This window comes from Entelurus aequoreus, linkage group LG01, assembly GCF_033978785.1.
Source record: "Entelurus aequoreus isolate RoL-2023_Sb linkage group LG01, RoL_Eaeq_v1.1, whole genome shotgun sequence".
Classification (NCBI taxonomy): Eukaryota; Metazoa; Chordata; class Actinopteri; order Syngnathiformes; family Syngnathidae; genus Entelurus; species Entelurus aequoreus.
The window spans coordinates 40,626,198-40,640,054 of record NC_084731.1 but is presented as its reverse complement, the minus strand read 5'-3'; positions in this window follow the sequence as shown (position 1 = coordinate 40,640,054).

Below are 13,857 nucleotides of genomic sequence, written 5' to 3'. Positions count from 1 at the left end.
AATTAAGAAAATACCGTAATATCGACATAATTTATTTCACGTTAAAATGACCAAACACCGCTTATTTGTTGTGTTCCTTGGTTCTCCCCCGCTTCCCACTCCCTCTCAACACTCCATGGCAGGGGTCACCAACCTTTTTGAAACCAAGGGCTACTTCTTGGGTACTGATTAATGCGAAGGGCTACCAGTTAGATACACACTTAAATAAATTGCCAGAAATAGCCAATTTGCTCAATTTACCTTTAACTCTGTTATTATTAATAATTAATGATATTTATCTTTGTGGAAACACTGATCATCTTAATGATTTCTCACAATGAATATATATAGAAACAGATAAATATCAATATGCAACACTTTATTTTTATATTTTCTCTAAGTGCACATTTTTCAAATTAAACATTTTCAAATGATCACTTCTAAGACAGTCTTGTGAAATCACAATATCCCATTTTAACTAGCTAGCCACTAATATTTTTTAACAAATCATGAATTACTTTGCACCATGTTTGTACAAATAATAACTCATGTAAAATACAAAAGCAAACTCTCAAATTTTTAAATCATGTCACACTTTCAACTGGACACCAAATCTGTTATCTGTTTCTTTGTCAGTTAGTGGGAAGCCTGGCATTGCATGCTGTTAACTAGTGTGTTGTACTCTGGTGTGTAACTTGACACTGCAACTCTGAGTGAGTCTTGCAGATGTGCATCAGTGAGGCGTGTTCTGTGTTTGTTCTTGATGAAGTTCATGTCAGAAAAGGCTGATTCACAAAGATAAGATTTGTCCTCATTGTTTGCGGAACCTTCTTAATCTTTTGGACATATTTTCACAGCAATCTGGCCTTAAGCTTAATTATGATAAATGTAAAATGTTAAGGATCGTAAATCTAAAGGGAACGTCCTTTCGAATGGAATGCAAAGTGCCTGTTTTGTGGACAGATGGACCAGTTAACATACTTGGTGTTGTTGTCCCAGAAAATCTGGAAGATCTAGGCTCAGTAAATTATGATAATCGACTAAGAAAGCTGGACAAAATTATGCAATTATGGAAAGGGAAATCCCTAACCTTGTATGGTAAAATGTCTATTGCCAACTCGTTAATTATTCTTCAATTTATTTATTTGTTTTTGTCATTACCAGCTCCATCACAAAACTTTTTTAAGATTTATGAGCGGAGGGTCTTCGATTTTGTCTGGAACGGCAAACCAGAAAAGATTAAAAGAAAGGTTTTGTACAAAGAGTATGAATATGGGGGCCTGAAACTTCTCAACCTTGAAGCTATGTGTCTGTCTTTAAAAGCATCAATTGTTCCAAAGATGTATTTAAACATTGAGTGGTACACAAATGTCCTGTTGGACAAAAAAGATGTACTGTATCAAAATAAATTGTATCCTTTTTTACAAGTGATCCCCTCCCAGAGAGTCTGCTGGGAAACATAAAGGAAACAATCCACTCATAGTGGTGTTTTCAATTTTATGTGCCAGAAAAAAGAGACGATATTTTGCAGCAGTTAATATGGATGAACTCTAATATTGTAATAGATGGAAAGCCTTTCTTTTGGAAAAATATGTTTGAAAGAGGAATCATTTTTGTCAATGATATTATCAATGAGAATGGTAAAATTATGAAGTATGATGAATTTAGAGCTATGTATGGTGATGCTTGCTCAAGCTTTTCATTTTATCAACTAACTGGAGTAATTGGGAAAAGATGGAAACAAATAATTAATTATGGAACTACTAAATTATTAGTTTGTAAACCTCTAATAAGAAATTCTAGTTGGCAAAAAGGAACTAAAATAAATAGAAAAATATATAATTTTTATTTAATAAATAAATCTTTGAAGGCTGCCTCATACAACACAAATGGAAAATGGGAGGACTTTTTTGACTGCCCGTTGCCATGGGATGCCATATTCAAACTAATCTATAAAACCACTATCGATGTGCAAAATCGTTATTTTCAAATTAAAATTATTTATAACTTCTTACCCACAGGGTAAATGTTAAAATTATGGAATATGACAGAGTCAGATGATTGCCGATTTTGTTGTCAGGAGCCTGAATCCACCCTGCATTTGTTTTGGTATTGTCATATTGTGTCTTTGTTTTGGGTGGAAGTTGAAAAAATGTGTTTAAGGATTGGTTTGTTTATGAAGCTTAATGTGGTTTCTGTTATTTTAGGAGAGTTCATTGACAATCATGATTTAGTCAATTTAATTATAGTACTCGGTAAAATGTTTATTTTTAAGGCCAAAAACAGATATTCACTTAGTATTACTTTCTTTAAAACATTTATTCAGTATTTTCTAACTTTAGAAAGTTACATGGTTGAAAACGATAATGATGCCAAAAAACATTTAAAAAAAAGATGAGAAGTCCTCAAAGGCTTATTTTGAAAGTATAATTATGTTTATAGATTATATGATATCTGTTGTTGTGTTCTCTAATTTGAGTGACCTGGACATAATCTGGACTGTACATAAATGCTTATTTTGAAAATGTAATTTTGTTTATAAATGATATGCAATCTGTTGTGTTCCCTAATTTTTTTCTGTGTACATGAATGAAGGTGTGTGTTGCTGAGTCCGACTTGGACATTATCTGGACTGGGCCTGGTTTAAAAAACCCTTTAAACAAATCTAATTTCATTGACAACCTGGTCTGTTGAAGATAAGGCCCTTTTTTAAAAAATAAAATAAAATAAGATAAATAAATAAAAAACATTTTCTTGGATAAAAAAGAAAGTAAAACAATATAAAAATAATTACATAAAAAATAGTAATTAATGAAAATGTTAGTGGACCAGCAGCCTATACAATCATGAGTGCTTCAGGGACTGTGTCCCTTGCAGATGTGTTGTCTATGTTGTGGGAACCAGAATATTGGTTACAGAAAGAAATAACCCCTTTTGTGTGAGTGGGTGTGGATGAGTGGGGGGAGGTTGTTTGGGTTGATGCACTGATTGAAAGTGTATTTTGTGTTTTTTCTATGTAGATTTAATTTTTTTTTTTTTTAGAACAGGCCCGCGGGCGACTCATCTGGTCCTTACGGGCGACCTGGTGCCCGCGGGCACCGCGTTGGTGACCCCTGCTCCATGGGCTACTTAACCCCTCCCCTTCCTCCTTCCAAGATGTGTTTGCACGTATAAGAACATCCATGATTGGTTGGTTGTTTACTATGATGAGTCATGATTGGTTGAGATTAGGGCAAAACATTAGGGACAGGCCAATCAGAGGCAAGATAGGGCGGGTCAAATTGTATTTATTTTTTTGTCATAAAGAAATACAATCATGTGTGCTTGCAGACTGTATCCCTGCAGACTGTATTAATCTATATTGATATATAATATATATATTGAGTTTTTTCATGTTGATTTAATACCAAAAAAATAATAATAATAATTTTTATTTTTTTTAATTTTTTTTAATTTCTTGTGGTTGGGGACCACTGGTTTACAGTACAGTTGTCATTCAGTTCAATTTCAGTGAATCTCGCTCAATAATGAAAATCTTTATACGTATACTTTCACCGGAAAATATATCGAGATATATATCGAATATCGAGTTTAAGTAAAAATATATCGAGATATACTTTTTCGTCCATATCGCCCAGCCCTAGTTTACACACACACAATAAATAGTTTGCTATGCGTAGCAAGTCACGTAAACAGTCTCTGAGAGGAATCAGACAATGTAGTCGTACTGCATGCTGTTAACGCAGCATTAAAGATCTTTCCTAAAATGTAATCAAACATTAAAGCAATTTTTTTCCCCTGAAGACTATTCTTATCAACAAACATTGCTTCTTTACAGTCTTGTTTTTAGTTTGGGCCTATCCTATAAGGAGCTATTTGCTTCAGAGCTGTGTCACCCTGCGGGGGACTTAAAATCTAACTAGAGTTTTCTGAGCTCTTCTACTCACCGATTCTGCCGCACTTTTAAAAGCCTTTTGAAGAATCGCCTGTTTTCCATTCAGTCTAGACATTTAAGACGGGAAAACCTTCCTTTCTTTGTTGATCTAGTGTCGGGATAAAAGCTTTCGGAAGTTGGTTTCTCGCCAATTAAAACTGAAGGTCAAACGCGTTTTGTCACTTTAATGTCTCAAGTTCCACACAAGACCACAACACAGTGGTCATTTGTGTCACTGCCGATTAAAGTAGGGAATGATGTCTCTTTTCCCAAGGCTTTCATGTGTAATGTGAGCCCCTTCTCCACCACAAGAAGCTTTTTCTTAAATGTTCCTATTTACTCTGCTATTTTCAATTACCCTTGAAACCCCGGCCGAGTCATACCAAAGACTATAAAGAAAATGGGACCCATTACCTCCCTGCTTGGTACTCAGCATCAAGGGTTGGAATTGGGGGTTAAATCCCCAAAAAATGATTCCCGGGCGCGGCACCGCTGATGCCCACTGCTCCCCTCACCTCCCAGGGGGTGAACAAGGGGATGGGTCAAATGCAGAAGACAAAACTCACCACACCTAGTATGTGTGTGACAACTACTTTAACTATAACTTAACTTGTGTTACCACAAAACACTAGTCAGGTAAAAAGTTCCATGAGCAAACTGAAAAGTTCCATGAGGCCACTATGGTCTTTTTCCAATTTTCCTGCAACTATTGCGGCATCGGGCCGTCTATTTACTGTATCTATTTTATTCCGCTTATCCGGGTCTGCGTCATGGGGGCAGCAGTCCAAGTATGGAAGTCCAGACTTCCTGGTCTCCGGCCACCTCTTTCAGTTCCACCAGAGGAATACCGAGGTGTTCCCAAACCAGCTGCAAGACATAATTCCTCCAGCCTTTGTAGGTCTACCCCCTTCCAACTGGGCATGCTCAGAACTCCGGAACAGTGTTTCTACTCAAGTGGACTGACAAGTGGACAGACTCTTTTGAAAGTACTCTTAGAGGAAAATTTTCAGCAGGACTTTTAGTGTGTTCCATTTACCTTTAGAAGTTGAAAGTCGGGGCTGGGGATGACGTCACAGCCGAGCTATGAGCGTTCCAGTTACGAGGTTGGAAATCAAGATGGCCACGGCCACGAAAGCTATTCTTGCGCTTGCCTTGTCTGAATATAAACAACTTATGGGAAAATATGCAGTCTTTCTGCAACTTTCAAACACGGTGGATGAAAAGGAAACAGACTGTGAGGTGTGGCCGCCTGCACAACACAATAGTCTGTATGTCTCCTTGGACTTGAACAAACAGGACTAACAGGACTAACTCTATTCAGCCATCGTGCTGAATAGAGTCTGGAGGCAATTTTCTAAAACTTCTCGTCAGCCCGTAAAATCAGGTCAAGTGATGTCCAATTGCTGTGTAGCTGTTTTTTATGGTCCTAAAAACATCAAAGAGATAAATAGAGCTAAAGGCATCTTGTAATAAGAAAAAGCTGAAATGTTAAAACTAACAATGAACAAATACATAAAGATTTGTATTTAAAGAAGGTATTTTGAACACAGGAAGTCAACAAAACTATTACATTTGCTTGGAAGTGTTATGCAGAAGGGGAAGGAGTTATAAGCTTTGCTTCTTCCTACTCCCTACTACTACTCAGTGGCGGGCCGTGCATTTCACGCCAAGGCCTTCAGTGATGTCCTACTTAGTCCGACTTTAATAAACACCTCTCAAAATACCATAATTTATGTCACCACATGACCACGGCTAGAGAAAGACTATACAGAAACTCACTTGCACACTACTGTGCATTGAAACACCTCAATAAAGTACAAAAAGGGCTATTTGAAAATCAATTAACCTGCATCAGCAATTAAAACATACCTCAACGTGGTCCAGTCAAAAATAAAATAATTGTAAAAACATACTAAAAGTGAAAAAAATGAAGAAATAAAATATTTGAACTCACAATTTGCAGGACTCATCGTAAGCCAGGGCTACCGCTCACATGCTGCCTTCATTGACCTCGGAAGTTGGAAGTCGGAGCTCGGAATGACGTCGCAGCCGAGTTGCGAGCGTTCCAGTTAAGAGGTTGGAAATCAAGACGGCCACATCCACAAACGCTATTTTCGTGCTTACCTTGCCTGAATATAAAGAACTTATGGGAAAATATAGACTCTTTCTACAGCCATCAAGCACGGTGGATGAGGAGGAAACACAGACGCTATTGCTAGTGACGTACAGCGTACATATCACATGAAATACATGTCGTTTGTAGCAACATTACCGTATAAAAACGTACAAGAATGCATTGTATAGGGCTGATTTACTTCAACAAAAACTAGTCAGAAGTGCTAATAACGGATATTTTAGAAGCCCATAACACTGTTTGTATCCAAAGCAGCCATCTTTGAAACAAACTCGAGGGTACTGAGAATGCTCTGACTTTCTGAGTCGGAAATCCGACCTCAGGGGGCGTTCTAGTTGAAATTTTGACTAGGAACTCGGAATTTCTGACTTCCAAGTACAAATGGAACGCACCAACAGTTGGTTGATTCGATTGGAAGTGGCGGACAAAGCCTCTCACCGGCTGGGACAGGTTAGCTAGCTCATGGGGTCTGCTGACCTTGTCTCACAATCTAGCTTTTCTTGAAATGTTCTTCTTTTGGCCTTGCTAGTATATCTGCAACCTAATCAACGTTTTGCTCTCCTTTGGCCACTGTGGGTTAAAAAAGCAAGTAGATATTAGATTTAGCCAAGTGTGGTTCCAGAGTCCAAGGTTCCAAGGTTTTCCGAAATAAGAGAACAACTTCCACTCAAGTTATGGAAAAAAGTGCCAACATGGCACTGCCATATTTATTATTGAAGTCACAAAGTGCATCATTTTTTTTTAACATGCCTCAAAACAGCAGCCTGGAATTTGGGACATGCTCTCCTTGAGATAATCCTGATACCCACTACAATTATGGGAAATACTATACTTTGACTTTCACAAAGTGCATTATTTTATTTTATTTTTAAACATGCCTCAAAAAAACAGCTACAAAAACAATGAAGGCACACAGCTTCAGTCCAGAGTATACTAGAGTAATAAAGTAAACAATAACAGTCCTCATTTAGTGCAAGACTGCCTGGCATACTGTATAATGGAATTATTAACTGGGCTCACATCCATCTTCCGCTTGTATTCATCGTGTATCTCCTTATGATTCTTGAAGAGGTGGGAGATCTAATTGCTCGTATTAAAGGAAGACGTCTTGGTTCCTCCTCGCATAACCAACTGTGGAGAGGCGGGGCCGGCGAGCGAGCAGCGAGGCAGGGAACGCCGGAGCCTGGCCCAAGATGGCGGCGAGGAGGCGTGGCCGGCAAGCGAGCAGCAAAGCAGGGCACGCTAGAGCCCGGCCCAAGATGGCGGCGTGGAGGTGTGGACGGCAGCGAGCGGCGAGGCGGGGCGCGCCGGCAGCGACGCCGCAATCGTGCCCAGGTGCGCGATCCGCACACCTGGGCACGATCATCCAATCTCCTCTCGCGTCTCTCTCTGCTGCGCCCCTTTTCTTCCGCGAGAGGAGATTGGATGATCGTGCCCAGGTGTGCGGATCGCGCACCTGGGCACGATTGCGGCGTCGCTGCCGGCGCGCCCCGCCTCGCCGCTCGCTGCCGTCCACGCCTCCACGCCGCCATCTTGGGCCGGGCTCTAGCGTGCCCTGCTTTGCTGCTCGCTTGCCGGCCACGCCTCCTCGCCGCCATCTTGGGCCAGGCTCCGGCGTTCCCTGCCTCGCTGCTCGCTCGCCGGCCCCGCCTCTCCACACCAACTTTTTGCAGTCAGTGCAAATTGCCAGTTTTTTATCTGTCAGAGACACTTTAAAATAATCCCAAACCATAGACATGGTGTCGTTAGTCAGTCACCGAGCGAGCTGGCTTGTTGGCCACGGCTACAGCACTGGCAACAACACACTCTTCTTGTTGTTATTCTACGCTCGCAGCGGTTTGATGAGGTCATCAAGCGTCGCCATTTTAAGCATTCATCGGCCAATAATATCGGCAGGCCGATATTATCGGACATCTCTAGCTAATAGCTAACTGTGTAACTCCATACACAGTGTGGAGCCGCTGCCATAAGCTTACAATAATCAACTCCATTACAACAAATAGACCGCATCTCTTCAAATCTTAAGTATCATTATCATATACCATTATCACTGGAGGACAAGGCTAAACGTGTACACGGCAAAAGAAAGTCAGGAGCTGGTATGCCAATCAAAGGTGTGTAGTAACCCTGTACATTTAGTCCGTTACATTTAAGTAACTTTTTGAAAAAATTGTACTTGTCAGAGTAGTTTTAATGTAACATACATTTTACTTGAGTATTTTTGTGAAGAAGAAACTCTACTTTTACTCCGTTACATTGAGTTTCATTCTGATTGTTCTATTTATTTATGTCATAATTATATATAATCTATCGATTAAGACTTGCAAAGACTAATTCATTCGTCAGCCAGCCTTCTTCCGGCAGGCACTGTCACATGACTCTGTTTCGCCAATCCAACATAAGCTTTAGTGACATTAGACTCCGTTTCAACAATCAAACGGAGCCTTGCAGTCACATGATTCTGTTTCAATAAATCACACGTAAGCTTTAGTGACTTTTGACTCCATTCCACTAATCAAACCAGCCTGGCATTCTTCCTCGCTAGGAATAACAAACCGCCAGTATGATAAAATAGAAACCTACCTGTTTAACAAGTGTCAGAATGTTCCCAAAATAAGACACTTTACTTACATGACATGACACCAGCCCATCCCGGCTGTTTGAGACAACTGGTGAACAGAAACCTCCTAAAATTGTTGAATAAAAAGCAATATTTTTGTATGTCTCTGATGATCCTAATAACCACAAATGTCATTTATACACATTAAAACATTACCATCAACACTAAATAGCAGCCCCCTAGTGTACGAGAGGCCCACTGGCCAACAGTCACATTAGAACAGTGTTTTTCAACCTTTTTTGAGCCGAGGCGCATTTTTTTCTTTGAAAAAATCCAGAGGCACGCCACCACAGCAGAAATCATTAAAAAATGAAACTCAGTAGACAATAAAAAGTCGTTGTCGCAATTGTTGGATATGAATTTAAACCATAACCAACCATGCATCAAAATAGCTCTTGTCTCAAAGTAAGTGTCACGACCTGTCACATCCCGCCGTGACTTATTTTGAGTGTTTTAGTTATTGTCTTGCGCTCCTGTTTTGGTGGCTTTTCCTGTTTTGTTGGTATTTTCCTGTTGCAGTTTCATGTCTTCCTTTGAACGCTATTCCCCGCACCGGCTTTGTTTTAGCAACCAAGAACATTCAAGTTGTTGCTATCTTTTTTTGTGGGGACATTGTTGATTGTCATGTCATGTATTGTTTTAGCAACCAAAAACATTCAAGTTGTTGCTATCTTGTTTTGGGGGGACATTGTTGATTGTCATGTCATGTACGGGTGTACTTTGTGGACGCCGTCACTGCTCCACACGCTGTAAGTCTTTGCTGTCGTCCAGCATTCTGTTTTCATTTACTTTGTAGCCAGTTCAGTTTTAGTTTCGTTCTGCCTAGCCTTCCCTAAGCTTCAATGCCTTTTCTTAGGGGCACTCACCTTTTGTTTATTTTTGGTTTAAGCATTAGATACCTTTTTACCGGCACGTTGCCTCCCCGCTGTCGCCTGCATATTGTGATCATGACAAAGCATCGTCGTTGTTCCCGACATCTACAAAACAATTAGCTACCGGCTGCCACCTACTGATATGGAAGAGAATAACACAGTTACTCTGCCGAGCTCTAGACAACACCGACGCTCACCGACGCTCAACAACGGCACTTTAATTGCGTCACGTAAAACTCCGCCCCGAGTCGGCTCAAATTCCGTGTAGAAAAAAACATCATGAGCAAACATAGCTATCTTATCTTAAATTCCGTGTGCTTGTTAAAACACAAACACACGTTTCATTAACCAAACACATTGAATAAAACAACAAACAATTAATACAAATGGCTAAAAACAAAAACAAAAGTAAGGAAGTTACCTCTTTAACATTGTAGCTCTTCTTCTTCTACGCTCTCTTTGCTGCGGCGCCCTTAAGGTGAAAAATGAACAACTTTGTAAAGCGCCCCCTATTGGTAATCGATTTAGCTCGTATTGGCCAAATATGTAAATATTCACATGAAAATAACAAGGACACTGATTATTAATACACTAATCTGATTAATTATTTGATCTAGTGGTTCTCAAACTTGTTTCACCAAGAACCACTTTAGAAAACACTTGGCTTTCCAAGTACCACCATAATGACCAACATTAAAATACAGTTGCCTCGTAGGCTGAAGTATTCATTAAAACAAGTCAAAGGTTTTATTTGACAAATATATTTAATATTTTGGCCACTGTAACATTACACATAGTTTGAACAGAAACAATGTGTTTGAATATAGGAAAATAAAACACTAATCACCTATTTAAGCGATTATTAGGCATACCACTGATGTAGCCCGTGTACTACAGTTTGAGAATCAATGATTTAATATATTTAAGATATGAATCACCTCTTACTAATCTTTGTGTTGTCTTGTCTAATCATAAAAGATGCAGACGAGGCGTGTTGGCTGAGTTCTTAAAGTTTACTCCACAGCGTGCTCATCAAAAACATCCAGCTGCCGGCATGTCTACATTCAACCTAAACTGCGCTACTGCACAGTTCTTATGTTACCTAGCTCATTACATCACAATATATATATCTGCCTTGGGCCAGCTAGAAGACCTTACTGACAACAACTCGTGATCTGATTGGCTATTGCAACTGTCTGTCAAATATATGTGTATATGTGCCCGCAATTTAGATTCTGAAGGCTCCGAGCAGATTTCATACAGCATGGTAACATAAGTGTTGTAGTAGTGTTTATATCCGTGAAAGCAGACTCCAGAGACTTGTAAACTTCACACAGCTTCCTTTACTCGTGCTTGTTAATACCCACTCTTAATCCCCACCACACACTCAACGGCGCCCCCTCTGGACACTATGTGATATTGTACTTAACATCTGTACATCCCCCCCTTTTAGCTTGTAAACCTATTTTCTTTATTTTAAAGATTGAACTGTTTCAAAATAAAATAATTCCAAAATGATAGTTACTTCTATCTTAATCACCAGGTATTAATAACTGAGCATGTTCAATTCACATTCCATAACATTAGTACCCAACATAACACACATGTTTTTAGGAACAACAAACTGTTAGGTCTACACCATTCTTTCCAAAGACCAGGGAAACCTCTCTGGTCAATTTAGAATGTTCATAAATCCAGTCTATCTGGAGGGCGGGAAACTCTTCCCGACCTGGTCACTGTTTCACCTGAATCTGTCTGCCTTTGGACAGCCTCTGTCTCATCAGGGCAGGACAGACCTCTCTCAGGGAGCACTGTCAGGTGAGCCCTGTTTCGTCTTAAGCTCCCTTGGTCTGTTTCCACATTGTACGACCTTGGTGTTGAAGCCGGTCCCTGGACCGTAGCTGTGGTCTGCGCTGTTTTAATCCACACTCTCTGTCCTGGAACCAGAACTGGTAAGTCTTTTGTCCTGTGTCTCAGGTTGAATGACTCTCTCTGCTTCACTTTTAGTTCTTTGTCTTTTTCCCTGAAAGCTCTGAGGTTTGGCCAGGCTGGTTTCAATGCTTGTGGAGCGGTAGGAACTGTTGATCTTATCCTCCTCCCCATCAGCAGCTGCGCTGGACTCAGCCTGTGAGCCAGTGGTGTAGCTCTGTAAGCCAAAAGAGCTTTCTGAGGGTCTGGACTTTTGTTGAGCAGCTGTTTGACTGTGCGGACAGCTCTCTCTGCTTCCCCATTGCTCTGGGGATAGCGAGGACTGCTGGTCGTGTGGTTGAAACCATAGTCCTGGGCAAAAGTGGCAAAGTCTGTGGAAGAGAACTGTGGCCCGTTGTCAGTCACCAAGATTTCAGGCACTCCAAATCTTGCAAAGATTACCTTGAGTCGCTCCACAGTTGTAGATGTTGCCAGGGTCGGGAGGTTTGCTACTTCAATGTATCGGGAGTAGTAGTCCACCACCACGATATAATGTCCATTCTTCCACTGAAAGATATCAGCCGCCACTTTTTCCCATGGTCGTGCTGGTAGGGGCGTGGTCATTAAAGGTTCTGTCTTTGTCTGTGAATATTGGCAACATATTTCACACCTTTCCACCATCTCTTTAATATGTCTTGTTATCCCTGGCCACCATAGGGATCCTTGTGCCCTTGCCACACACTTAGTCACGCCCTGATGGCCTTCGTGCAACCTTTCCATCATTTACTGCTGCATGCATCCAGGGATCAGAATCCTCGTTCCCTTAAGAAGCAATCCCTCTGCCATGTTGATGTCGTTACTCTCTGACCAGAATGGCAGAAGATGCTCAGGAACGCTTCTCCTGTGAGAGGGCCAGCCTTTTTCTGTCAATGTTTTCAGCTGCCTGCAAACACTGTCTGTGCTCTGAGCTTCCTTGATGCAAGCTAGTTTACTGTCAGTGGCAGGGAGATGGTGTAGAATGTGATCAATGTATGCACAGCATTCTTTCTGCAAACTGCTATTGGCTTCTCTGGCCTCCATTCCCAGGGGAGCTCTTGAAAGAGTGTCAGCAGTGACGAGTTGTTTTCCCGGGACATGTATGATTTTATAGTTGAACCTCAACAGTCTTAGCCTAAATCTAAGAATTCTTGGGGGAAGATCATCCAAAGACAGAGAGCCAAGCAGCGAGATTAAAGGTTTGTGATCGGTTCTCACTGTGAATTCCAAACCTAGCAGATATGAGCTGAGTCGCTCACAGGCCCATGTTGCCGCTAGTGCTTCTTTTTCTATTTGCGCGTACTGGATCTCTGTGGGCGTCAGGCTCCGTGATATGTACACAACAGGTCTCCACCTACCATCTGTCTGCTGCTGCAGGAGGACCGCCCCAAGTCCGTATGACGACGCATCTGCCGATACCAATGTTTCTTTCTTAGGACTGTATTGTGCAAGGACTGGAGGAGAACTCAGCTCTTTTTTAATTTTTTCAAAGGCTGTTTTCTGTTGTGCGTCCCATGTCCATGTGCTGTCACTTTTTAACAGGTCACGTAGGGGTTTTGTGAGAGCTGGTAGGCTGGGTGAGAACTTGCCCACATAATTCACCATTCCCATGAACCGGCGGACCTCCTCCACATTGCGAGGTTCTGGCATGTTTTTAATGGCGCAGATTTTGTCTGGATCAGCCTCGATTCCTGATGCGCTTATGTGGTGTCCAAGAAATTTTACTTTTTCCACTGAAAATTCACATTTTTCATTGAGGGTGAGGCCCGCTTTTTCACACCTTTTCAGTACTTCTTGCAGCCTTTCATCTTGCTCTTTTTTGTCTTTTCCATAGACTAAGATGTCATCTGCATGGCACAGAGCACCCTTTGCCCCTGCGATTATTTGTGAGATTCTCAGCTGAAAATGCTCAGGCGCGGAAGAAATGCCGAAGGGGAGCTTCTGAAAGCAATATCTTCCGAAGGGGGTAATAAAAGTTGTTAAAGGCTGTAATTCTTCATGTAGAGGAACTTGCCAGAAACCAGATGTTGCATCTAATTTCGAAAAGACTCTTGCCCCCTCCAGCTGCGCCAGTGTCTCATCAACTGCAGGCAGTATGTGTCTCTCTCTGCACACGCTGTCGTTAAGTCGGGTAAGGTCCACACAAATGCGAGGTTTCTTATTTGGCTTGGGGACCACTACCATCCCCGCACACCATTCAGTTGGCTCCTCAATTTTTCTTATGACCCCCATTGCTTCCATCCTGTCTAACTCTTCTTTAACTTGTTCTTTCATAGGTAATGGAACTCTGCGCGGGGCCGAGAGAGCATAAGGAACTGCTCCATTATTCAGTTTTATCTTGTAGTTTCCTTGTAGCTTTCCAAGCCCTGAAAAC